This window comes from Rhinoderma darwinii, chromosome 2 (genome assembly GCF_050947455.1).
Source record: "Rhinoderma darwinii isolate aRhiDar2 chromosome 2, aRhiDar2.hap1, whole genome shotgun sequence".
Taxonomy (NCBI): Eukaryota; Metazoa; Chordata; class Amphibia; order Anura; family Rhinodermatidae; genus Rhinoderma; species Rhinoderma darwinii.
The window spans coordinates 194,020,450-194,046,780 of NC_134688.1; positions in this window are offsets into that span (position 1 = coordinate 194,020,450).

Here is a 26,331-nt window from a genome sequence, read left to right on the forward strand (position 1 = left end):
AAACTATGGGGTCTAAATGGTCACATTACCCATAAATGAATTCCTTGAGGGGTGTAGTTTCCAAAATGCGGTCATTTCTAGTAGGTTTTTATTGCTCTGATACCTCGGGGGCACTGCAAATGCGACACGGCTCCCGAAAACCAAACCAGCAAAATCTGCACTTCAAAGAACACACAGCGCTCCTTCCCTTCTGAGGCCTCCCATGGGCCCAAACGGCAATTTATCGCCACAAATAGGGTATTGCTGCACTCAGGAGAAATTGGGCAACAAAATGGGGTATTTTGTTCCCTGTGAAAATAAGAAATTTTGATAAAAAATGACATCTTATTGGAAAAAATGTCATTTTTTTCATTTCACAGCCCAATTCAAATAGGTGCTGTGAAAAAACTGTGTGGTCAAAATTGTAACAACAACCATATTTGAATTCCTTGAGGGGTGTAGTTTTCAAAATGGGGTCACAGCTGGTGGGTTTCCATTGCTTTGATACCTCTGAGGCTCTGCAAATGCGACATGGCACCCGAAAACCAATCCAGCAAAATCTGGACTCAACCAAACACATAGCGCTCCTTTCCATCTGAGCTCTCCCATTGGCCCAAACGGCACTTTATCACCACAAATGGGGTATTGCCACACTAAGGACAAATTGGGCAACAAAATTGGGTATTTTGTTCCCTGTGAAAATAAGAAATTTTGATCACAAATGACATTTTATTGGAAAAAATGAAATTTTTTTCATTTCACAGCTCAATTCAAATACGTGCTGTGAAAAAACTGTGTGGTCAAAATGGTAACAACAACCATAAATGAATTCCTTGAGGGGTGTAGTTTCCAAAATGGGGTCACTATTCGGGGATTCCTACTGTTTTGGAACCTCAACACCTCTTCAAACCTGGCATGCTGCCTAAAATATATTCTAATAAAAAAGAGGACTCAAAATGTACTAGGTGCTTCTTTGCTTCTAGGGCTTGTGTTTTATTCCACGAGCGCAGTAGAGCCACATGTGGGATATTTCTAAAAACTGCAGAATCTGGACAATACATATTTAGTAGTGTTTCTCTGGTAAAACCTTCTGTGTTACAGAAAAAAAATTGAATAAAATTGAAATTCAGCAAGAAAAATGAAATTTGCAAATGTCACCTCCACTTTGCTTTAATTCCTGTGAAATGCCTGAAGGGTTAAAAAACTTTCTAAATGCTGTTTTGAATATTTTTAGTGGTCTAGTTTTTAAAATGGGGTGTTTTATGAGGGTTTCTAATACATAGGCCCCTCAAAGCCACTTCAGAACTCAAGAGGTACCTTAAAAAAAAGGCTTTTGAAATTTTCTTAAAAATATGAGAAATTGTTGTTTATGTTCTAAGCCTTGTAACGTCCAAGAAAAATAAAAGAATGTTCAAAAAACGATGCCAATCTAAAGTAGACATATGGAAAATGTGAACTAGTAACTATTTTGGGTGGTATAACCGTCTGTTTTACAAGCAGATGCATTTCAATTCTGAAAAATGCAATTTTTTCAAAATTTTCTCTAAATTTTGCAATTTTTCACCAATAAAAACTGAATATATCGACCAAATTTTACCACGAACATGAAGCCCAATGTGTCACGAGAAAACAGTCTCAGAATCGCTTGGGTAGGTTTAAGCATTCCGACGTTATTACCACATAAAGTGAAATATGTCAGATTTGAAAAATGGGCTCTGAGCCTTAAGGCCAAAACAAGGCTGCGTCCTTAAGGGGTTAAGCAAGTGAAATGCATGCACGATAGGATTGATATCTGGTGATTGACTTGGCCATTGCAGAATTTTCCACTTCTTTGCCTTAAAAAACTCCTGGGTTGCTTTTGCAGTATGTTTTAGGTCATTGTCCATCTGTACTGTGAAGCGACGCCCAATCAACCTTGCTGCATTTGGTTGAATCTGATCAGAAAGTATATCCCTGAACACTTCAGAATTCATCCGGCTGCTTCTGTCTTCAGTCACATTATCAATAAACACCAGTGAGCCAGTGCCTTCGGCAGCCATGCATGCCCATGCCATCACACTGCCTCCACCATGTTTTACAGAGGATGTGGTGTGATTTGGATCATGAGTCGTTCCAAACCTTCTCCATAATTTCTATCTCCCATCATTCTGGTACAGGTTGATCTTAGTTTCATCTGTCCAAAGAATGCTGTTCCAGAACTGGGCGGCTTCTTTACATGTTGTTTGGAAAAGTCTAATCTGGCCTTTCTATTTTTGAGGCTGATTAATGGTTTTCACCTTGTGGTGAACCCCCTGTATTTGCTCTCATGAAGTCTTCTCTTTATGGTAGACTTAGATACTGATACACCTACTTCCAGGAGAGTGTTCTTCACTTAGGTAAATGTTGTGAAGGGGTTTCTCTTCACCATGGAAAGGATTCTGTGATCATCCACCACTGTTGTTTTCCGTGGACGTCCAGGACTTTTAGAGTTAAGGAGATCATCAGTGCACTCTGTTTTTTCAATAATGTACCAAATTGTTGATTTGGCCACTCCTAAAATTTGTGCTCTCTCTCTGATGGATTTCTTAAGTTTTTTCAGCCTAACGATGGTCTGTTTTACTTGCATTGAGAGCTACGTTGACCTCATGTTGTGGGTTCTCAGCAACAGCTTCCAAATGCAAATGCCACACCTGGAATCAACTCCAGACCTTTTACCTTCTCAATTGATGATGGATTAATGAGGGAATAGCCCATGCAGCCCATTAAATAGCTTTTGAGATAATTGTCCAATTACCTTTGGTCCCTTGAAAAAGAGGCAGCTACAGATGTAGTCATCTTTACCTTAACTTTTAACGCATTAAATAAACAATGGCTAGATCTCTTATCTTGACTTTTCAATGGCTTTTGTTGTGTGATATCATGCTGCAGCAAGTTATTAGAATCAAGTTAAAGATGGCTACATCTGTACATATTAAAGAGCTGTAATTCCCAAACCCTTCCTCAAATTAGGATGTGAATACCCTAAAATTAAAGCTGAGAGTCTGCACTTTAAGCCCATATTGAACAACTAAAATGCCAAAACTTGTCACTGTCCAAATAATTCTGGACCTAACTGTAGATCTGTGCCATCTGCTGCCTCTTTCTTTTGGTATCGTAGGATCATTACAGTATGCAGATTGTCCACATAATAAGTACATGGACACAGAAAAAAAAAAAAGAACAACTCTTGGGGACCTAATTTCGAATTCTTTATTTTGAAAACTGTAAGCGCTTCAACTGCTCAGTCTTGAGTGACCTTTAAATCCAATGAGCAGGGAGCCATTTGCAGTGAAAGCAATGTACTAAAACTAGCTCATTCTCACAGCTGCTTGCACAAGACATGGCTGTGTGGGGGGCGGAAATTCCTTCTGCTCCTATCATTCTATCACTCTCAGTGGCATAATTGTAAAAACATTATATCACAAAATCTGAGCACATATTCTGGTCACACAAACTAAAGTCGTTTCAGAAAACTCAGTGCCAAGCAGTTTGTTATTTGAAACGCCTCACGAGCTTTCTCCAGCAAAGTAATATCCATAAGAATATTCTTAAGAATGTTTAGAAGAAATTTTGTATGGACATTGGTAAGATGTTACTCAAGTTCTGGACTAGACTGGCCATTTAAACAGGAAGATAATTTATTGTTTCTGAATCGATTCCATTCCTATTTATTCTCCGGTCTTATCGTTTACAAGCCCTGGCGCAAATTATTAGCGGATTTTCACCCAGCTTTCTTACTTCAAAGCAAATACACAAAACACATACTAGTACATGACACAAAACAATATTTATTTAATAGCTAAACATTCTGGCTTCGTGAAACATACCTAAATAAAAATGTAATTATATTATTTAAATTAATGCCATTTTTTTTTAGATCGGATAAAGAAAAAAAATATGAACTCATTCAATGTTGAGAAAAAAATTATGGATTCATATTGTAATTTTCATTTCTTAAATAAATACCGGCAAAAGTATAAAAATGCAAAATAGTCTGCAGTTGAAAGGGAGTTCCTACAGACCTTACCGAGCTTAGATAATTAAAAAGGGTTATAAAACACCTTTAACCCCTTCAGGACCCAGCTTTTGGCCTTCAGGACACAGCCGATTTTTTTCAAATCTGACGTGTTACTTTATTTGGTAATAACTTTGGAATGCTTTTACCTATCCAAGTGATTCTGAGAATGTTTTCTCGTGACATATTGTACTTTATGTTATTGAAAAAATTTGGTCGATAAATTCAGTATTTATTTGTGAAAAACACCAAACTTCAGAAAATTTGCAAAAATTTGCATTCTTCTAAATTTAAATCTATCTGCTCGTAAAACAGATAATAATACCACACAAAATAGTTACTAGTTAACATTTCCCATATGTCTACTTTATGTTTGCATTGTGTATTGAATGTTCTTTTATTTTTCTAATACGTTACAGGGCTTAGAACTTTAGCAGCAATTTCTGCCATTTTCAAGAAAACATAAATCACTCCATTTTAAAAACTGCACCCCTCAAAGTATTCAAAACAGCATTCAGAAAGTTTCTTAACCCTTTAGGCGTTTCACAGGAATTAAATCAATGTAGAGGTGAAATTCACTAATTTAATTTTTTTTTGCCGAAATTCATTTGTTAGGCCTCATGCACACGAACTTATTTTTTCCCTCCCGTAAATACTGGCGTAAATACGGGTCCGGTGTCACATGTATTCAACCCGTTTTTCACCAGTATTTACGGACCCGTGCCCGTAAATACGGTTCCAGTGTCACCAGTATTTCACCCGTATTTACGGGCACGTTTTCGATGCAAAATTGCACTGCACTAATCGGTAGCCCCTTCTCTCTATCAGTGCAGGATAGAGAGAAGGGGTAGTCCTTTCCGAGGTAAAAGTAAAAGAAATTCATACTTACCCGGCCGTTGCCTTGGTGACGCGTCCCTCTCTTGACATCCAGCCCGACATCCCTGGATGACACGGCAGTACATGTGACCGCTGCAGCATGTGAATGGCCTGTGATTGGCTGCAGCGGTCACATGGGCTGAAACGTCATCCAGGGATGTCGGGCCGGATGTCGAGAGGGACGCGTCACCAAGGCTACGGCCGGGAGACCACACTGGAGGAAGAAGCAGGAAGTTCTCGGTAAGTATGAACGTCTTTTTTTTTTTACACGTTGCTCTATATTGTGATCGGAATTCATTGTCCAGGGTGCTGAAAGAGTTACTGCTGATCAGTTAACTCTTTCAGCACCCTGGACAGTGCCTATTTACTGACGTAGCCTAGCAACGCTGCTGTAATGACGGGTGCACACATGTAGCCACCCGTCATTACGGGAGCTCCATAGACTTCTATGGGCTGCCCGTGCCGTTATTACGGCCTGAAATAGGACATGTTCTATCTTTTTCAATGGCACGGGCACCTTCCCGTAAGAAAACGGGAAGGTACCCGTGGCCAATAGAAGTCTTATGAGCCCGTTATTACGGGTCGTAATTACGACCCATAATAACGGGAGTTTTTACGGTCGTGTGCATGAGGCCTAATACATTTTTTTGGGACCACTGAAGTGGAAACCCCACAAAAGTGACCACATTTTAGAAACTACTCCCCTCAAGGAATTTAGGGGTATAGTTAGCATTTTGACAACACAGGTTTTTTGCTAAATATATTGGAATTAGTCTGTAAAAATGAAATTTCTTTCTGAAATAACTTAGACATTTTTAATATTTATAAGGAACAAAGAAGAAAATGCACCCCAACATTTGTAAAACAATTTTTCCCGATTACGGCAATACCCCATATGTGGTAATAAACTACTGATTGGACCCACGGCAGGGCTCAGAAGGGAGGGAGCGCCATTTGGATTTTGGAGCACAGATTTTGCTGGATTGGTTTGCGCTGCTATGTCGTGTTTGCAATGCCCTGGAGGGATCAAAACAGTGGAAACCCCACAAATGAAAAAACATTTTGAAAACTACACCATTTAAGGAATCTATCTATGGGTATAGTGAGCATTTGGACCCCACAGGTGTTTTGCAGAATTTATTAGAATTAGGGCGCAAAAATTAATATCAACATTTTTTCCACTAAAACGTTGAATTTTTGGATTTTCACAAGGAATAAAGGAGAAAAAGCACTCCAACATTTGTAAAACAATTTCTCCCGAGTACAACAATACCCGACATGTGGTCATAAATGTTTTTTCATTAGAAAATAATTAACCCTTTCAGGACTGATTAATTTTTTGCTTTTTTTTTTTTTCATTTTTCACTCCCCGCATTCCAAGAGCCATAACATTTTTCTTTTTCTGTCAATAGAGTAGTGTGAGGGCTTATATTTTGAGGGAGGAGTTTTAGTTTCTATTGACAACATTTAAAATACCATAAAATGTACTGGGAAACTGAAAAACATGTATTTGTGGGCTGAAAATAGAAAAAACTGTGATTCCTCCATTTTTTGGGATTTAGTTTTTACGGCTTTCACCGTGCGGTAAAAATGACAACTTAACTTCATTCTGCGTCTCAATACGATTAAGGTGATACCACATTTATATAGGTTTTTTTTTAAATATATATTACTACCTTTACAAAAAAAATCGATTTGTTTTGTTTCACCACATTCTGAGAGCCGTAACATTTTTATTTTTTAGTTGATTGAGCGGTGAGAGGGCTTATTTTTTGCGGGAAAAACTGTAGTTTTTATTGGTACAAACTAAATTTTGATCACTTTTTATTACCTTTTTTTTTTAGCGCTAAGATGACAAAAAAAACTGCGATTTTGGCGTTTTTAATTATTTATTTTATTATTTATGGTGTTCACCATACGAGTTAAATAATGGTATATTGTAATAGTAGATTGTACAATACACTGCAATACTAATGTATTGCAGTATATTGTTATTTTTACAGGCTTCTGTAACAGCGTGATCGCTGTTCCTGTCAGTTAGTCCCGGGTGTCAACTGTAATACACATCTGACCCCTGCAGTGTATAGAGTGGACTCAGCACGTGAGCCGGTTCATACATCAACCCCCACACCACGATGTGCTATTTAGTCATAGTGCGCAAAGCGGTTAATGCACAGCGGATGGTGCAAAGTGAAAATTTAAATTTTCTACTGATATGCCATTTTAGTGCATAATATGTAGCGCCCTGTTTGTGCCACTGAAGACAAATACCTCATAAAACATTAAGCGGGTTCTCCCGGGAATGGCGATGCCATATCTGTGGGCGCAAACTGCTGTTTGGGCATGCTGCAGGGCTCAGAAGGGAAGGAACGCCATTTGGCTTTTGGAAGCAGATTTTGCTTGGCAGCTGTTCTGTTTGGGGTTTTGCTGGTATTTCAGTTTATAATGTGGGGGCATATGTAAGCTATGCGGAGAATATCAGGGCATAATAAGAGGGTATAATAATGCAGTAAATAAATAATAATCCGCAGATATTTGGCCATTGTCGCACTGATAAATTGTGCCCAATCTTATCCGCTTTTGGAACACTGCACATTTTGCGTCTCCATATTCTGGGAGCCAGAACTTTTGTTTGTTTTTTCCACCGGAGCTGTGTGAGGGTTTATTTGTTGCTGGACAATCTGTAGTTTTCATTGGTATCATTTGCGATTTTTTGATCACTTTTTTATAAAAAATTTTGGCAAGCAAGGTGACCAAAAACCATAAATTCTGACGTTTTTTTTTAACATTTTTTACAGTGTACACCGTGTGCTATAAATGACATTTTACTTTATTCTGCGGGTCAAAACGATTACAGCGATACAATATTATATTGTTTTTTTTATGTTTTGCAGCGTTTGCACAATAGCATTACTTTTTTTATATAAAATAATTTATTTTCTGTGTCACCATATTCTGAGGGCCAGAAATTTTTTTATTTTTCTGTCAAAAAAGCTGTGTGAGGGCTTGTTTTTTGCGGGACGGGTTGCAGTTTTTATTGGTACTATTTTGGCAAACATGCGATTCTGGCATAGTGTTTTATTGTTTTTTTTGCGGTGTTCACCGTGCTGGAAAAATAACATTATAATTTGGGTCCTTACAAACACGGTTATACCAAATATTTGTACTTTTATTTAATTTTTCCTATAATAAAAGACTTATTATAAGAAAAAAACTTCTAACTTTTATTTTTATATACTTATTTTTACACTTTTATTAACTTTTTGTTATTTATTTTTTTCCACTGGGGGACTTGAAGACTTGCAGCTCTGATTGCTGCTATAATGCATTACACTACCTACATAGTGTACATAATGACATAGTCACTCGGACAGGAAGCCTAGGAGGACCAGCCTGAGGCTGGTCCTCCTAGCCTTCCGTACATTGCAACCTGGAGGCCATTGTATGGCCTCTGGTTGCCATGATAACCATCAGCAACCCCCACAATAGCTTTGTGGGGGCTGCCGATCTGCTTCAAACCCCCTAAATGTGGCGATCGCAATCGATCGCCGCATTTTAAGTGGTTAATTGCCTAATTCAGCAGCAATAGACTGCTGGCCGTCAAGAGTTGAGTGTCAGCTGTCGGGGAAAGCTGACATCCTGGGTCCCGAACACTGCCTGTTAGGACAGTGTGCATTGGGAACTGCGCAGTAACTGTACGTCCTGGTGTAGGAAGCAACCCCTCACCGGGGCGTACAGTTGCAGCGCAGCGCTGCAAGAGGTTAAGATGGAAATTCAACACGAAGTGTGGCAAAAGATATTAGTTGTTCCCAGTCGGCTGTGTGTAAATTTGGTGCAAGTAAAGACAAAATGGAAAGGTTTAAAAAGAAAAACATATGGGATAACCAGGAAATATGTCAAAGCGTCAGGATAAAAACTCATTGCAATATTCCTTTAAAAATAGAAAATGCACAACAAAACAAATGAAAAACAAATGAGCGGAAACAGGAGTCAATGTTTGTAACAGAACGAAAAGAAATCAGTTGAATGATATGATGACCACCACTTACACCTAAGCAAAAGAAGGCACAGATGAAAGTGATAATCAGGGATGGCTCACTGGTATTGGTCGAGGAGAAGATGCTGGAACTTTTGTCTGGTGTTTTTCTAATGAAACATATATAGATGACTGCCTGAAAAAATAATCACATTTCCTCACTCATTTATGATATAGGGTTGCCTGTCAGGTAAAGGACCAGGGTAGATGGCAATAATTACCTCACACGCAAAGAAAAGGTGTAAATAAAAAATTTGGACACTTTTCTCTTTCCTTCAAAGAAAAAAAGGTTTGGTGATGATGAAGTAATTTTTCAGGATGATAATACATCTTGCCACAGAGCAAAGAGTGTTAAAACACTTCTTTAGGAAAGACATATCAACTCAATAACATGGCCAGCAAAAAGTCTGACTGTCAATCCAATTAAAAAGTTATAGTGGAAAGTTAAAAAAAATCGGTCTATGACAAGACTCCATCCTACAAAGCTGATCTGTCACCCGCTCTTTGAGACAGTTAGAACCAGCTTGATTAACCCCTTCAGGACTGAGCCTGTTTTGGCCTTGTGGACGCAGACGATTTTTTTTCAAATCTGACATGTGTCACTTTATGTGGTAATAACTTGGGAATGCTTTTATTTATCCAAGCGATTCTGAGATTGTTTTCTCGTGACATATTGTACTTTATGTTAGTGGAAAAATTCAATAAATTCAGTATTTGTTTGTGAAAAACACCAAACTTTAGAGAAAATTAGCAAAAATTAGCATTTTTCTAAATTGGAATGTATCTGCTTGTAAAACAGGTAGTAATACCACACAAAATAGTTACTAATTAACATTTCCAATATGTCAACTTTATGTTGGCATCGTTTTTTGAACATCCTTTTTTTTTCTAGGACGTTACAAGGCTTAGAACTTTAGCAGCAATTTCTCACATTTTCAAGAAAATGCCAAAACCTATTTTTGTAGGTACCAGTTCAATTCTGAAGTGGCTTTGAGGGCCTTATACATTAGAAACCCCCATAAGTCACCCAATTTTAAAAACTGCACCCCTCAAAGTTTTCAAAACAGCATTTAGAAAGTTTCTTAACCCTTTGGACGTTTCACATGAATAAAAGCACATTTAGAGGTGAAATGTAAACTTTTTTTTTTTTTCTGCAGAAATTCATTTTTAATCCATATTTTTTGTAACACAGAAAGTTTTACCGGAGAAACGCAACTCAATATTTATTGCCTAGATTCTGCAGTTTTAGGAAATATCCCACATGTGGCCCTAGTGTACATATGGACTGAAGCACAGGCCTCAAAAGCAAAGGAGTACCGAGTGGATTTTGGGCCTCCTTTTTATTAGAATATATTATTGGCACCACGTCAGGTGTTTGAAGGGCTCTTGCGATGCCAAAACAGTAGAAATCCCACAAAAGTGACTCCATTTGGGAAACTACACCCCTCAATGAAATTATCGAGGGGTATAGTGAGCATTTTGACCCCACAGGTTTACTGGAGAAATTATTAGAAGTAGGCCGTGACAATGAAAATCTACATTTTTTCAAAGAAAATGTAGGTTTAGCTAATTGTTTATAATTTCCACAAGGACTAAAGGAGAAAAAGCACCACAACATTTGTAAAGCAATTTCTCCCGAGTAAAACAATACCCCACATGCGGTCATAAACTGCTGTTTGGAAACACGGCAGGGCTTAGAAGGGCAAGAGCGCCATTTGGCATTTGGCTCTCAAGGAAATTATCTAGGGGTATAGTGCGCATTTTGACTCAACAGGTTTATTGCCGAAATTATTGGAAGTAGGCAGTGAAAACTAAAATCTAAATTTTTTCAAAGAAAGTGTAGGTTTAGCTAATTTTTTCTAATTTCCACAAGGACTAAAGGAGAAAAAGCACCGCAACATCTGTGAAGCAATTTCTCGAGTAAAACAATACCCCACATATGGTTGTAAACTGCTGTTTGGACACACGGCAGGGCTTAGAAGGGAAAGTGCGCCATTTGGCTTTTGGTGCTCAAATTTAGCAGGAATGGTTTGCGGAGGCTATATCGCGATTGCAAAGCCCCTGAGAGACCAAAACTGTGAAAACACCCAAAAAGTTACTCCATTTAGGAAACTACACCCCTTGAGGAATTCATCTATGGTTCTAGTGAGCATTTTGACTCCAGAGGTGTTTCATAGATTTGGGAAGTGAAAATAAAAACAATCCTTTTTCTTCAATAAGCTTTAGCTCAAAATTTTTAATTTTCTCTACAAATAAAGGAAAAAAAGAACCCCAACATTTGTAAAGCAACTTCTCTGGAGTACGGAAATACCCCATATGTGGTCATAAACTGCTGTTTGGGAACACGGCAAGGATCAGAAGAGAAGAAGCGCAATTTGGCTTTTGGAGCACAGATTTTCTGGATTGGTTTCTTGACACCATGTCGGGTTTGCAAAGCCCCTAAGGTACCAGTACAGTGGAAACTACCCAAAAGGGACTTTATTCACAAAACTACACCCCTCGAAGAATTCATCTAGGGGTTTTAGTGAGCATTTTGACCCCCACAGGTATTTCATAAATTTTATTAGAATTGGGCAGTGAAAATAAAAAAAATCCTTTTTCTTCAATAAGGCGTAGATTTAGCTCAAAATTGTTCTTTTTCTGAACAAATAAAGGAAAAATAAAACCCCAACATTTGTAGAGCGATTTTTCCCAAGTACGGCAATACCCCATTTGTGGTCATAAACTGCTGTTTGGGCACACAGTAAAGCTCAGAAAGGAAGGAGCGCCATTTGGCTTTTGGAGTGCAGATTTTGCTAGATTAGTTTCTGGTTACTATGTCGCATTTGCAAAGCCCCTGTGGGACCAAAACAGTGGAAACCCCCCAGAAGTGACCCCATTTTGCAAACTATACCCCTCAAGGCATTTATTCAGGGGTGTAGTGAGCATTTTCACCCCACAGGTCTTTTCCATAAATGATTGCGCTATGGATGGTGCAAAGTAAAAATTTAAATCGTTCTCCATTTCTCCTTTTGCCATGTCAGTGGCAAATATGTCGTGTCCAGTTTGTGCCACTGTTGACACATACCCCAAAAATTGTTAAAAGGGTTCTCCCGGGTATGGCAAAACCATATATGCAGAAGTAAACAGCTGTTTGGGAACACTGTAGGGCTCTGAATGGAGGGAGCACCATTTGGCTCTTGGAGCGTGGATTTTGCTTGGTAGTAGTTTGGTTTGGAGTTTAACTTGTATTTCAGTTTATAATGTGGGGGCATATGTAAGCCGGGCAGAGTACATCAGGCGCATAGTCAGGTGGTATAATAATGGGGTGAAAAAAACAATAAAATAATCCATAGATGTGTGTTACGCTGTGAAGCAATACTTTCTGCTCAGGCCAGTGTCGCACTAATAAATGGTCCTTACTGACACCGTGTTCCAAATTATTATGCACATTGGATTTAAGTGTAATAAACATTTAATTATTAGTTTTTCAATTAAACTCATGGATGGTATTGTGTCTTAGGGCTCTTTGGATCATTGTACTCAATCTCAGACACCTGTGATAATTAGTTTGCCAGGTGTGCCCAATCAAAGGAAAACTACTTAAGAAGGACGTTCCACATTATTAAGCAGGCCACAGGTTTCAAGCAATATGGGAAAGAAAAAGGATCTCTCTGATGCCGAAAAGCGTGAAATAGTGCAATACCATGGACAAGGTATGAAAACATTGGATATTTCAATAAAACGTAAGCGTGATCATCGTACTGTGAAAATATTTGTGGCTGATTCAGAGCACAGAAGGGTTCGTTCAGATAAAGGCATAATGAGGAAGGTTTCTGCCAGACAAATTAACAGGATTAGGAGAGCAGCTGCTAAAATGCCATTGCAAAGCAGCAAACAGGTATTTGAAGTCGCTGGTGCCTCTGGAGTCCCGTGAACCTCAAGGTGCATCCTCAAGCAAAATATCTATGAGGGTGGGAGGCAGTTCACATCAAAACAGAAGCTCTAGGAGGCTATTCTGACATTCTGCAAAGATATTCAAGCAGAAACTGTCCAAATACTCACAAATTCAATGGATGCAAGAATTGTGAAGGTGATATCAAAGAAGGGGTCCTATGTTAACATGTAACTTGGCCTGTTACGTTTTTTTTTATTGAAAGAGCTTTTGATTTCTGTAAATATGACCTCCTGATGCTGCAAATTCAACAAATTACCATTTTAGTTCTCTTTACAACCTTTAAAATGTTTTGATCTCTGTTGTGCATAATAATTTGAAACAGTGCATTTTGAGTTTTTTACTTCTAAAACAAAATCTGATATAATTAGGAGATTTGTTCAATAAAATTAAGCATTATACTCCAACGGTTGATGGCTTGAAGATTATACTGACTATCATTTGCATCGACTATTTAGGAAAATCAGCGAAAAATGACATTTGCATAATAATTTGGAACGCGGTGTATTCCACTTTTGGTACACACTCTGCTACTTTGCAGTTTGGGAAATTTTGCTGGGAAAGTGTTGTCCTCGTATAATACGGGCACCCTCGCTTCCAGCAGATATATTTAGGCCCTACCCTGCCTGGTTCCATAATTTTAGGGTCTTGATAGATCGTCGCTTGAAACAGAAGAAATGTTCCACTCGGGCTGCACAACTGCATATTTTTATTTCCTGACTTATTGGAGCTCTAACTAATTTTATTTTTTTCATAGACGTAGTGGCATGAGGGCTGTTTTTTTGCGGGACGAGCAGTAGTTAATAATGGTACCATTTTGGGGTACATGCGACTTTTTGATCACTTTTTATCCTATTTTTTGAGAGGCAAATCTGGCATAGTTTTTTAGTTTTTGTTATACAGCATTTACCATGCGTTATAAATTACAAATGTCTGTCAGTCTTCCGTTGCTACGGTGAAGGACCTGTGGGAGGAAGTGGCGTCACAGTGTGATCTTGCGAGATCACGCTGTGCTGTGAACCAAGCTGGTTTGGAATGAAGAGAAGTGTATGACGCTGATTGGTCAGCGTCATACACTTTTCCATACAAACGCCCACTTGGTCAATAGAAAAAAATCCCAGCTGGGCATTTAGAAAAAATTTGCAAAAATCAAAAAATGTCCATAACTTGGTCAATAATAATTAAATAAAAAAAACAAAAAAAAAACCAGTAGTTATCTACATCAATGTAGTTTTTATTGGTACCATTTTGGAGTAGATGCAACTTTTTGATCACTTTTTAATCACATTTTTTTAAAGTCAGGATTCACAGAAAACAGCAATTTTTCCGTCTTATTTTATTGAATTTTTTACGGCGTTCACCGTGCGGGTTAAGTAATGTAATATCATTATAGTCGGGGTTATTACGGACGCGGCAATACCAAATATGTGTAACTTTTTTACTTTATTTTGTTTTTTTAATAGTAAAGCAGTTTGTAAGGGGAAAAAGTTTTTTTTTCATTTTTTTTTTGCACATTTTTTTTTCATTAACTTTGTTAAACATTTTTTAAACTTTTTTACTATTCCCACTAGGGGACTTTAATATGTGATCATCCGATCGCTATTATAATATACTGCAATACTTTTGTATTGCAGTGTATTACTGCTTGTCCGTTTAACACAGACAGGCATCTGCTAGGTCATGCCTGCGGCATGATCTAGCAGGCATTCGCTACAGGCAGACCTGGGGGACTTTATTAGGCCCCCGACTGCCGTTGGAGACACAGACACTCGGCGATCTTATCGCCGGGTGTCGGTGGGATGAGAGGGAGCTCCCTCCCTCTCTCCAAAAACAACTCAGATGCGGTGCACGCTATTGCACACCGCATCTGAAGGGTTAAACGGGTGAGATCGATACTAATATCGATCTCACCCGGCAGAGCAGGGACGCCACCAGCCCTCAGCTGCCTCTGGCAGCTGAGAGCAGGGAGATTTGACAGCTCCCTGCTCTGTTTACTTTATTCTGATGCAGTGCCGTAAAAAGGCATATGCATCAGAATAAAGCCCATTAGTGGCCGCCGTGAAGGCGTATTGGCGGTCACTAACGGGTTAAGAGTTTAAAAAGGATGTTTAAGGCTTCATTCACATCTGCGCTAGGGCTCCGTTCTGACGTTCCATCGGAGCTGTACGTCGGAACGGAGCCCTAGCGCAGATGTGAATGAAGCCTTAAACATCCTTTTTAAACTCTTAGGCCCCCTGCCCACTTCAGTTTTTTCCTTCAGGGTGCTAGCCGTTTTTCTGATGGCTAGCACCCTGAACCCATTCATTTCAATGGGGCCATGCACACTTTAGTTTTTTTGACGGTCCGTTGCTCTGTTCCGATCCAAAGTAGAGCATGTCCTACTTTGGTCCGGGATATCGTGACCGTGAGGCCCATGCAAGTCAATGGGGCCGTCAAAAAAACTGAAGGCACACGGAAGGCATCCGTGTGCCGTCCGTGTGTGACGGAGCCGTTGCCTAGTAAAACATAACAGAAATATTACACTAATCGGCAGCCACTTGTCTCTATCAATCACTGATAGAGAAAAGAGGCTGCTGATTAAAAATAAAATAAAAATCAGTTCATACTTACCCGGTCGTTGTCCTGGTGACGAGTCCCTCTTCTTCCTCAAGTCCGACCTTCCAGATTGACGCGGCAGCCTGTGAGTGGCTGCAGCGGCGGCATGGATGAAATGTCATCCCTGTAGGCCGGACAGGACGAAAGTAAGTATGAATTTTATTTTTTTTATTACATTAAAATTGTATTTTCCGAGCGCCGAGCATGGTACTGTCAAGGGGGCTGAAAGAGTTACCGCCGATCAGTGCAGCCCATTAACTCTTTCAGCACCCTGGACAGTACCATGCTCGGCGCACGGAAACGGAAACACGGAGTGCACACGGGAGTTCACACGGCCGATAAAATGGACACACGGATCCGTCAAAAACGGCCGTGAAAACTGTGTCGGAAGTGTGCACGAGGCCTAAGGGCCTTATATATTAGAAAGTACCCATAAATCACCCAATTTTGAAAACTGCACCCCTCAAAGTATTCAAAACAGCATTCAGAAAGTGCTTTTACCCTTTAGGCGTCTTACGGGAATTAAAGCAATGTAGAGGTGAAATTTACAAATTTAATTTTTTTTGCCAAAATTCATTTGTAATACATTTTTTTCTGTACCACAGAAGGTTTTATCAGAGAAATACAACTCAATATTTATTGCCCAGATTCTTTCGTTTTTAGAAATATCCCACATGTGGCCCTAGTGTGCTAATGGACTGAAACACCGCCCTCAGAAACAAAGGAGCAAATAGTGGATTTTGGGGCCTCCTTTTTTTAGAATATATTTTAGGCACCATGTCAGGTTTGAAGAGGTCTTGTGGTGCTAAAACAGTAAAGACCCCCCAAATGTGACCCCATTTTGGAAACTACTCCCCTCAATGAATTTATCTAGGGGTATAGTTAGCCTTTTTAACAGTTTGTTTTGCTAAATTTATTTGAATTAGTATGTGAAGATGAAAATCTCCTTTTTTTTCAGAAAAAAGGTAAAGTTTTTTAATTTTTACAAGGAAAAGGAGAAAAAACACTTCAATATACATAAAGCAATTTCTTCTGATATAGCAATACCCCATTTGTGGTAATAAACTGCTGTTTGGACCCACAGCAGATGTCACTAACGGTCTGTGGACCCACTGGGCCGTACTGCCTTGGCAGTAAGGCAGCTGGCCAACAGGGTGCAGGTGAAAGTCTATAGTTCGTATAGGTACCTGTGGCAGCTCGGACAGCAGCAGGGCAGGCTTGGCTTGGACTAGGCAGCAGGTAGACGTCAGGCATGGTAAAGCAGGTCAGACGTGGATACAGCACGGCACGACTTTGGCACAGCACAGTGCTCGACCTGGGTGGTATGGTAATGCAAGGAACAGGAACTGGGACAGGTACAGGAACTGGAACAGGTACAGGTACAGGAACAGGTAACACACTAGGAGGCCATCACATAGACAAACTAGGGAACACAACAACGCTCAGGAATAGAACTAGGGCGCTGGACCCCTCTTATAGTCCAGGGTACTCACGGGTCAAAGTTCATCAACAAGGTCCGGTGCGCGCGCTGCCCCTTTAAGAGCGGGCACGAGTGTGCGCACGAACCCTACGGGATCCGGCTGTGGTGAGTGGACGCGAGCGCTGGCGTCTCCTGAGAATCTTCTTCAGAAGAGCAGGAGCATTGAGGTTCTACTCTGGCTCCCAAGACCTTTCTTCAGGACCAAAACCACTCCAACCCACCAAATAAAAGGTCTTTCCTCTCACTTTTTTGGTGTCCAGGATCTCTTGAACCTCAAAGGTGTCTGAGGGGCCACTGGAGGCAACCACAAGGCTAGGTGTCTTGGTGTAGCAGTTCAGGACCACCAGCTTCAGGAGGGATACATGGAAGGAGTTGGGGATCTTGAGGTTAGGAGGCAGCCGAAGCTTATAGGCGATAGGATTGATCTGCTGTAGGATCTCAAAGGGTCCGAGGAACCGGGAAGCAAATTTGCATGATTGCACCCTTAGTCTGATATTCCTGGAAGACAGCCAGACCCTCGTGCCAGGAAGAAACTGAGGAGGTTCTCTTCTCCTTGTGTCAGCCTTACGTTTCATGCGGTCGACTGCCATTAGGATGGAGGATCGAGTCTTCTGCCAGATCTGCAGAACATCTCTAAACGTGGAGTCAGTCGCTGGTACCTCGGAAGTATCGGGCACCGGAAGATGACTTTGTGGGTGCTGGCCGTAAACAATGAAGAACTGTGTATTCCTTGTAGACTCTCTGGTGTGATTATTGTAGGAGAATTCTACCCATGGGAGCAACTGTACCCAGTCATCATGTTGCTTGGAGATGAAGTGGCATAGGTAGTTCTCCAAGATCTGATTAATCCTCTCGACCTGACCATTGGACTGAGAATGGTAGGCTGATGGAAAGACCAACTTCACACCGAGGAGTCCGCACAGGGCTCTCCAGAACTTCGAGGTAAACTGAACCCCCCGATCAGACACAATATGCTGCGGCAAGCCGTGCAGGCGAAAGATGTGTTGGATGAACAGCTTGGCCAACTGAGGAGCAGAAGGAAGACTGGTCAGAGGAACGAAGTGTGCCATCTTCGATCCACCACCACCAAGACAGCACTGCATCCAGCAGTGAGAGGCAGGTCTGTAATAAAGTCCATATCTATATGCTGCCAGGGAGCATTGGGCACAGGCAGTGGCTGGAGCAGACCAGCAGGTCTGGAGTGAGCGGCCTTGTTGGCTGCACATACAGAACAGGAAGAAACAAAGTCCATAATGTCCTTTGGCAGCGTGGGCCACCAGAAATGACGAGCAATCAGATCCTGGGTCTTACGGACCCCCGCGTGACCTGCCACTCTAGAGCAGTGTCCCCAGCGGAGGATTCTTCCACAATCAGCCAGGCGCACAAGACTCCTCCCTGGAGGAATGTCCCCAACTTGCAGGGGATTGACAGAGATAATGCAAGACGGATCAATAATATTCCGTGGAGTCTCCAAGGTGTCTCCGTCTCGAAAGACCTGGACAAGGCATCGACTTTACCTTCTCAGGATCCATCTCGAAACCTCAATTTGAGACGATGTAGCCCAAGAAGGGTAGAGCATCTCTGTCAAACACCCACTTCTCCAGCTTGGCGTACAGACAATTCTCCCTTAATCGTATCAGAACTTGACGGACGTATCTCTGGTGCGTTATAGGATCTGGAGAAAACATCAAGATGTCATCAAGGTAGACTACTACACAAACATAGAGGAGGTCACGGAAAATGTAATTCACAAACTCCTTGAAGACCGCAGGAGCATTACACAGGCCGAAGGGCATTACTAGATACTCATAGTGTCCATCGGTTAAATGCAGTCTTCCATTCATCCCCGTGGCGAATCCGGATTAGGTTGTAAGCCCCACGCAGGTCTAGTTTAGAAAACATCCTGGCACCACGTATACGATCAAACAGTTCAGAGATCAGTGGCAACGGATATTCATTCTTCACCGTGATCTGGTTGATACCTCAAATAGTAGTCAATACAAGGACGAAGAAAGCCATCTTTCTTTTTGACAAAGAAGAACCCGACTCCTGCCGGGGAGGAAGACTTCCATATGAAGCCCCTCTCCAAGTTCTCCTTCACATAGGCGGACATGGACATAGAAAGACAGAAGTTCGGAGTGAAGGGCTCCCACTTGGAGCCTCAACGGCTTGATCACAGCTATAACTGGGTCTGGCAGAGGTAGTCTATTCACTGAGGCAACTGTTAACGGGCTCTCCAGAGGGGTGGTGGGAAATTGCAGAAGGTCCACCAGGTCTCTGCGGATGAAATTAGCAGTGGATCCAGAGTCCAAATACGCAGAGACCTGATGCGTTTTCTCGCCGGACACTATGGTCACAGGTATGGACAATTTAGACGGAAGTCCATCTTTACCCAAGGTTGTCACTCTTAGCAACTCTAGGTTTTGGGATCTTTGGGGACACAGGCGCACCAGATGGCCATCGAGACCGCAATAAAGACAGAGTCCAGATGTGCGTCTGCGTTGTCTCTCCTGGGTAGATAACTTATACTGGTCCGTTATTACCGACTCATTAGGAGGATCAAGATCTGAGGACAGCAGGGGTTGCTGCAAAGTAGGGACCAGACTAGGAAGGCTTCCGTCCCGTAGAACCTCTTGGAGGCGTTCTCGGATCCGTATATCAATCCAGGCAGACAGAAGAATGAGGTCATCCAGGGTAGACGGCAGATCCCGGGCGGCAAGTTCGTCCTTAATTCTAGAAGATAGTCCATGCCAGAATGCAGCCACCAGATCCTCATCGTTCCATAACAGCTCTCCCGCCAGGGTGCGGAAGAGTATGGCATACTCACTCACAGAGGTGTCTCCTTAGCGCAGGTTAATCAAAGAGGCCTCTGCAGATGAAACCCGCCCAGGCTTCTCAAACACCATGCGAAAAGTCCGGAGGAAGACTTGGAAGTCACGGGTCTCTGGTCCTTGTCTCTCCCAGATAGGGTTTGCCCATGCAAGAGACTTGCCGGTGAGGAGAGAAATGATGAAAGCGAACCTGGCGCCATCAGACGAAAATGTCCTAGCATACAGGCAGAAGTGGATCTGTCATTGATTAAGAAATCCACGACAGGTACTTGCTTCTCCATCATAGTGGTCAGGAAGTGGCAAAGAAAAACGTGGGTCAATACTGCCAAAAGGTGTAGTCTGAGGATCAACATTGCCAGGAGGTGTAGTAGGAGGAACAGCAGCTTGTGCTTCCTCCCGACGTGCAAGAAAATTCAACGCCTGGAGGAGTTGATCCTGTCAAGACCAGAGGTCTAGCATGTAGAATTTGCAAAGCCCCTGAGAGACCAAAACAGTGGAAACCACACAACAGTGACCCCATACAAGGGAGGGAGCAGCATTTGGCTTTTGGAAGCAGATTTGGCTTGGTAGTTGTTCTGTTTGGCGTTTTGCTGGTATTCCAGTTTATAATGTGGGGGCATATGTAATCTGTGCGGAAAACAACAGGGCATAATAAGAGGGTATAATAATGGGGTAAATAAATAATAATCAGCAGATATGTGGCCGGTGTCGCACTGATAAATGGTGCCCAAACTTATCCGCTTTTGGAACGCTACAGATTTTGCATCGCCATATTCTGAGAGCCAGAACTTCTTTATTTTTTCTTCACCGGAGCCGTGTGGGGGCTTATTTGTTGCGGAACAATCTGTAGTTTTCATTGGTACCATTTTGGGATACATTCGATTTTTTGGATCATTTTTTATTAAATTTTTTGGCAAGCAAGGTGACCAAAAACCAGACAATGATATTATTATTATTTTTTTTAACGTCGTTCACCCTGGGCTATAACTTACCATTTTACTTTATTCTGCGGGTCGGTACAATTACGGCGATACCAAATGTATATCGTTTTTTTATGTTTTGCAGCGTTTGTACAATAAAATCACTTATTTATAAAATCATGTATTTTTTGTCACCATATTCTGAGAGCCATAATTTTTTTATTTTTCAGTCAAAAAAGCTGTGTAAGGGCTTGTTTTTTGCGGGACGGGTTGTAGTTTTTATTGGTACTATTTTGGCGCACATGCGACTTTTTGATCACTTTTTATTGTATATTTTGAGAGGGGTGGTGACCAAAAAATAGTTATTCTAGCGTTGTTTTTTTTACTTATTTTTCCCGCACGATGAACACCGCAAAAAAATTATTGTAGTTTTATAGTTGGGGTCGTTACGAATGCAGTGATACCAAATATGTGTACTTTTTTAACGTGTTCATTTTTTTCCTATAATAAAAGTCTTTTTACAGGAAAAAAAAGCATTTTTTGTTTATGTAACTTATAACTTTTATTTTTACACTTTTTTAAAACATATTTATCATCTTTTTTTTACTTTTTTTACTTGTCCCACTAGGGGACATTTAGACTTTCAGCTCTGATCGCTGCTAGAACACATTACACTACATACAAGGTGTAATGTGTTCTGCCATTGACAGTCAGTCACGCCATCTTGATGATCAGGTACGGGGGGCAGACGGGGGTGATCGGAGGTCTAATAGGGGGTGCTGGCCCTTATTTTGACCATTTCTCTCTTCTCTCACAGTATATTTTCTGTGAGAGAAGAGAGAGAACTAATAGGCCATCAGTTTTTACTGGCTGAAAAACCCCTTTAAGATCTTTTCAATGCCATATGGGAAAGCATCACTAGCATGGTTATGTTGGAATCCCACAGGCAGTTTTCGGAACAGTCTTTTTTCTTTAGGCCAGGATCATATATACAGTTTTGATGCAGTCTTTGGCTATGTTTTTTTTTTTTTTAGGCCAAACACAAAACAAAGGAAATTCATCAGTCTTTTCTTTATACCTTTCCTCCTTTTCGGAGCCACTTTTGGCTTTGACTAAAAAAAACTGAGCCAAACACTGCACCAAACTAGTACAAGAGAATATTTGCAATAAGAAATGCTATTTGTTTTTTTTGTCCAACAATCCATGTAGAATAATAACAACTGGGGCCCTGTGGAAAGAATGATATGTAAATCTTATAAAATGTGTTTACCAACAAAAAAATGTGAAAGTATAAAAATGTGTACATTTTCTCTTTAGGAAACAGTGGCTTTCAATGCTAAATAACGGTAAAAATAGATAGTAACAAAAGCAAATATTACACATGGACTGTATAAGAATTGAGCACTCATGCATTGTCTGTATTGGGAACATTTTCCCTGTTGTATAGTGAACACTTATTCAGGCACAACCATGAACACCGGAAGAGAATTACTGGAGGGTTAGTAAAATGTATTTATAAGTGAACCGATATCGTCTTCTCCTAAGGTAGAAGTTAATTATTTATTCAGAAAAGTATGTCACTTTTATCTTTTTACATGAATAATTTAACATACACATCATACACTGTAAATAGATTGTGCATGTAGCATCTGCTATATGTATATTTTTGTTCTTATGCTGTTGTCCTTTAAAACCTTTCAAAGGGTGACATTGTCATAGCAGTCCCCAAGAGACCGTTATCCCCGATATGCCTTTATAACACTGAAAAAATATATACTCTCCCTATACCAGCGCAGGACTTGGAACCTGTGGCCGTCTACCACTGTAAAATGAGCTGTCTGCTAAAGGTGGTGCTCCACCAATGCCAGCACTTCGGCATCAGAGGATGACCACATTGGTGTTTAAGAGAAAATGGAGATCTAGTGTAGTCAACATTGCCAGCTGAAGGCCAGTTGCAACTAAATTCTATCTGGTGCTGCCTAGCAAGTTTGATAAACTCGAAGATTAATAATTAGGGTTTGTCCAGACTGATAAATTATTATAATACAAAATGTAGGTTTTCACAGGAGATTTCCATATAAAAATTGATTTGATTGATAAAGAGCAGTGCTGACATGGTACATTACCAAAACGCTATTACAAATATAGAATGGAGATGAGAATACAATATGTTGCCATTCATTGTTATTCATTGCATCAGAATGTTAGGAGCTAGCATAAGGCCTTCGTCTGAATAGTCATTAGACCTTTACCTGGAATCAGAGGCGTAGCTAGGGGTTTAGAACAGGGGGGGGGGGTGGTAACAAATCTGAGTGGCCCCCACATAGTATAATGCCCCTATAGCTGCCACCACAGGATAATGCCCCTATGGTTGCCGCCAGACAGAATAATGATCCCATAGCTACCCCCACATAGTATAATGACCTCTTAGCACCCCTCACATAGTATAATGACCCCTTAGTGACCCCCACACCATATGATGCCCTTATAGCAACAGCACACAGTATAATGCCATTATAATGCTTCCCCACACAAAACAATGCCCCCATAGTTGCCATCCATACAGTATAATGCCCCTATAGCTGTCACCACACAGTATAATGCCCCTATAGCTGTCCCCACATAGTATAATGGGCATATAATGCCCCCACACAGTATAATGCCCTATAGCTGCCCACATACAGTATAATGCACCATAGCTGCCCTTACACACTATAATGCCCTCATAGTGCCTCCCACACAGTGTAATGCCCCATAGCTGCCCACACACAGTATAATGCCCATATACTGTATAATGCTGACCACATACAATATAATGCCCCTTAGCTGCCTACATATAGTATAATGCCCCCAAAGCTGCCCCATACAGTATAATGCCCCCACAGCTGCCCCCATACAGTATACTTCTATATTGCAGCCCCCCATACCCAGCATAATGCCCACTAAGCTGCCACCATACAGTATAATGCCTCATAGTGTCTAATAAAAAAAAATATATTTACCTACTGTTATTTGTTGTTACACACATGTGAGTGCTCCACTATGTTCCCCGCAGGGAATTCCAGCCCAAAAACCACACCAAATCATGGTTCAGTTTCTCGGCCGGAATGTCCGCTGCAGAAAACTGCACATAAGAAAAAAAAGTTTTATACTTACGTAGTCATGGCGACACATCCCTCTGAGGTCCTTCAGGCCGGCCTTCTGGAATGACGTTTTATCCCATGTGACCGCTGCAGCCTGTGATGGGCTGCACCGGTCACATGGGATGAAATGTCCTCCCAGGAGGCTGTCCTGGATGAAGAAACACAGAATTCTGGGTAAGTATAAGGGACACAGTGTATGGTGCTATTATGATCAGGGACACAGTGTATGGTGCTATTATAATCAGGGACACAGTGTATGGTGCTATTTATAATGAGGAACACAGTGTATGGTGCTATTATAATTAGGGACACAATGTATGGCGCTATTATAATTCGAGGTGCAGTCTATGGAACTATTATAATCAGGGACACAGTGTATGGTGCTATTATAATCAGGGACACAGTGTATGGTGCTATTATAATCAGGAACAAAGTGTATTGTGCTATTATAATCGGGGATACAGTATATGGTGCTCTTATAATTAGAGGTGTAATGTATGGAACTATTATATTTAGGGGTACAGTGTGTGTCACCATGAGAATTTTATCTTCGTTTATAGGTGCAGAAATGTTTAAATAGTGAGTAGCTGAAGACATCTGAGCTGCAAACTGCAGAAATGGGCCGTGCCCGGGAGAGGTCATCATAGATTTGATTAGGATTTGATTAGGACTGATTCCACACCTAAATCACTTTCAAATCCACTAACATTCTGCATCCATTAATTGTGAATGGGCTATTTTATACCCCATTCACATGCAGCAGAAATAAGTCTGCTTTCATTTTTTTCGGCTCCGAAAAAAATCCTCTAGAATAATGAGCATGTTTATTATTCTCGTGGAAAAGCAGTAAATTCCTTGGAGTTATCAGGAACTATTCCTCTTTTCATTTACACCTGTTAAATCTCCCCATATCTTGTATAGCTGAAAGGTGGTCCCAGCCCAACAATGGCGGCTGCGTATGGCCCGCGGTGTGCCTATGTGCTTAAAAATGCCAGGTCTGATTTTAAGTCCCAGTCCGGCCCTGATATGTAGTGCTTTTATACTTTACTACAGACTGTAACCCCTTAAAGACCGAGCCATTTTTCATTTTTTCGTTTTAATTTTACACTCCCCACGACCATAGAGCGGTGTGAGGGCTTATTGTTTGCGGGAGGAGTTGTAGTTTCTAATGTCACCATTTAAAGTACCATATAATGTACTGGGAAACGGAAAAAAAATTATTTGCGGGCTGAAATTGGAAAAAAACTGCGATTCCTACATTGTTTTTTGTTTTTCATCTTTGCAGCTTTCACAGTGCGGTAAAAATGACAACTTAAAGGGTTATTACCAAGTTAACTCAATTATTTTTTTTAGACATTCTAAGCAGGAAATGAATTTTAAAACATTTGCTGTTAAAAAATTAAAAAAATGCATTCCCTAAGTACCTTTTTTTTTACACTTGATAACAGCAAGTGCTGGTTATCTTTTCTAAAAAGGGGCGGGAGCGGCTCGATGTCAATCAAGCCGCTCTGCTCTGCAGTCTGCGCGCTCCCGACGTTGCTAGATACTGTAGTTCTGGCAACATCGGGAGAATGTTCTTCTCAAGCGGGCATGGTAAGCCCGCTTCAGACGAACTTGCCGTGACTGTCAACTACACTACACTACACTACATTCAACCCGTTTCGGCAAGCCACTTTTCCCTCACCCACCCTCACTACATGTTACTTCTGTAGCCGCCGAACCGGTGCTGCATCAGAACCGGCGAACAACAAAAAATATATAAAAAAAATAAACTCACCTAAGACGTTCCTACGGAGCTCTGAAAGGTCCCGTCACTTGCCATCTTCCTTCTTCTTGGCGTCGCTCGCATTCATAGTAACAATGCGTTGTGGCGCAGATGACGTAATCATATCAGGCACACGTGATTACGTCATCTGCGCCCACTGCTCTGTTATTGTGAATGGGAGCAGTAAGAAGAAAAGTGACGGGACCGTTCAGCTCTTCGTGGGAACGTCTTAGGTGAGTTTATTTATGTATGTATGTATGTATGTATGTATGTATGTATGTATGTATGTATGTTTGCATGTGTGTATGTATGTATGTTTGCATGTATGTATGTTTGCATGTATGTATGTATGTTGTCATGCATGTATGTATGTATGTTTGTATGTTGTCATGTATGTATGTTGTCATGTATGTATGTTTGCATGTATATATGTGCATGTTTTTATATATGTATGTATGTTTGTATGTATGTTTGTTTGTATATATGTCTGTATGGCCATGTATGATACTGTCTGCTGGCGCCCTGTATCTAAGTCAACTTTGCGGCAGGCTTCTATACATGGTATAACAGTCAGTATCACACATGAAACTGAAACTAAGCCTACGACATGTTTTATTTTTATTTTTTTATATATATATTTTTTACAGGTTTGGTGTTTGGACTACGTCGGTTTCGAGGACTACTTAGATGACGTTTTTTTTTCTACAATAAAATGGTTAATGAGTGTTAGGGATCTGCC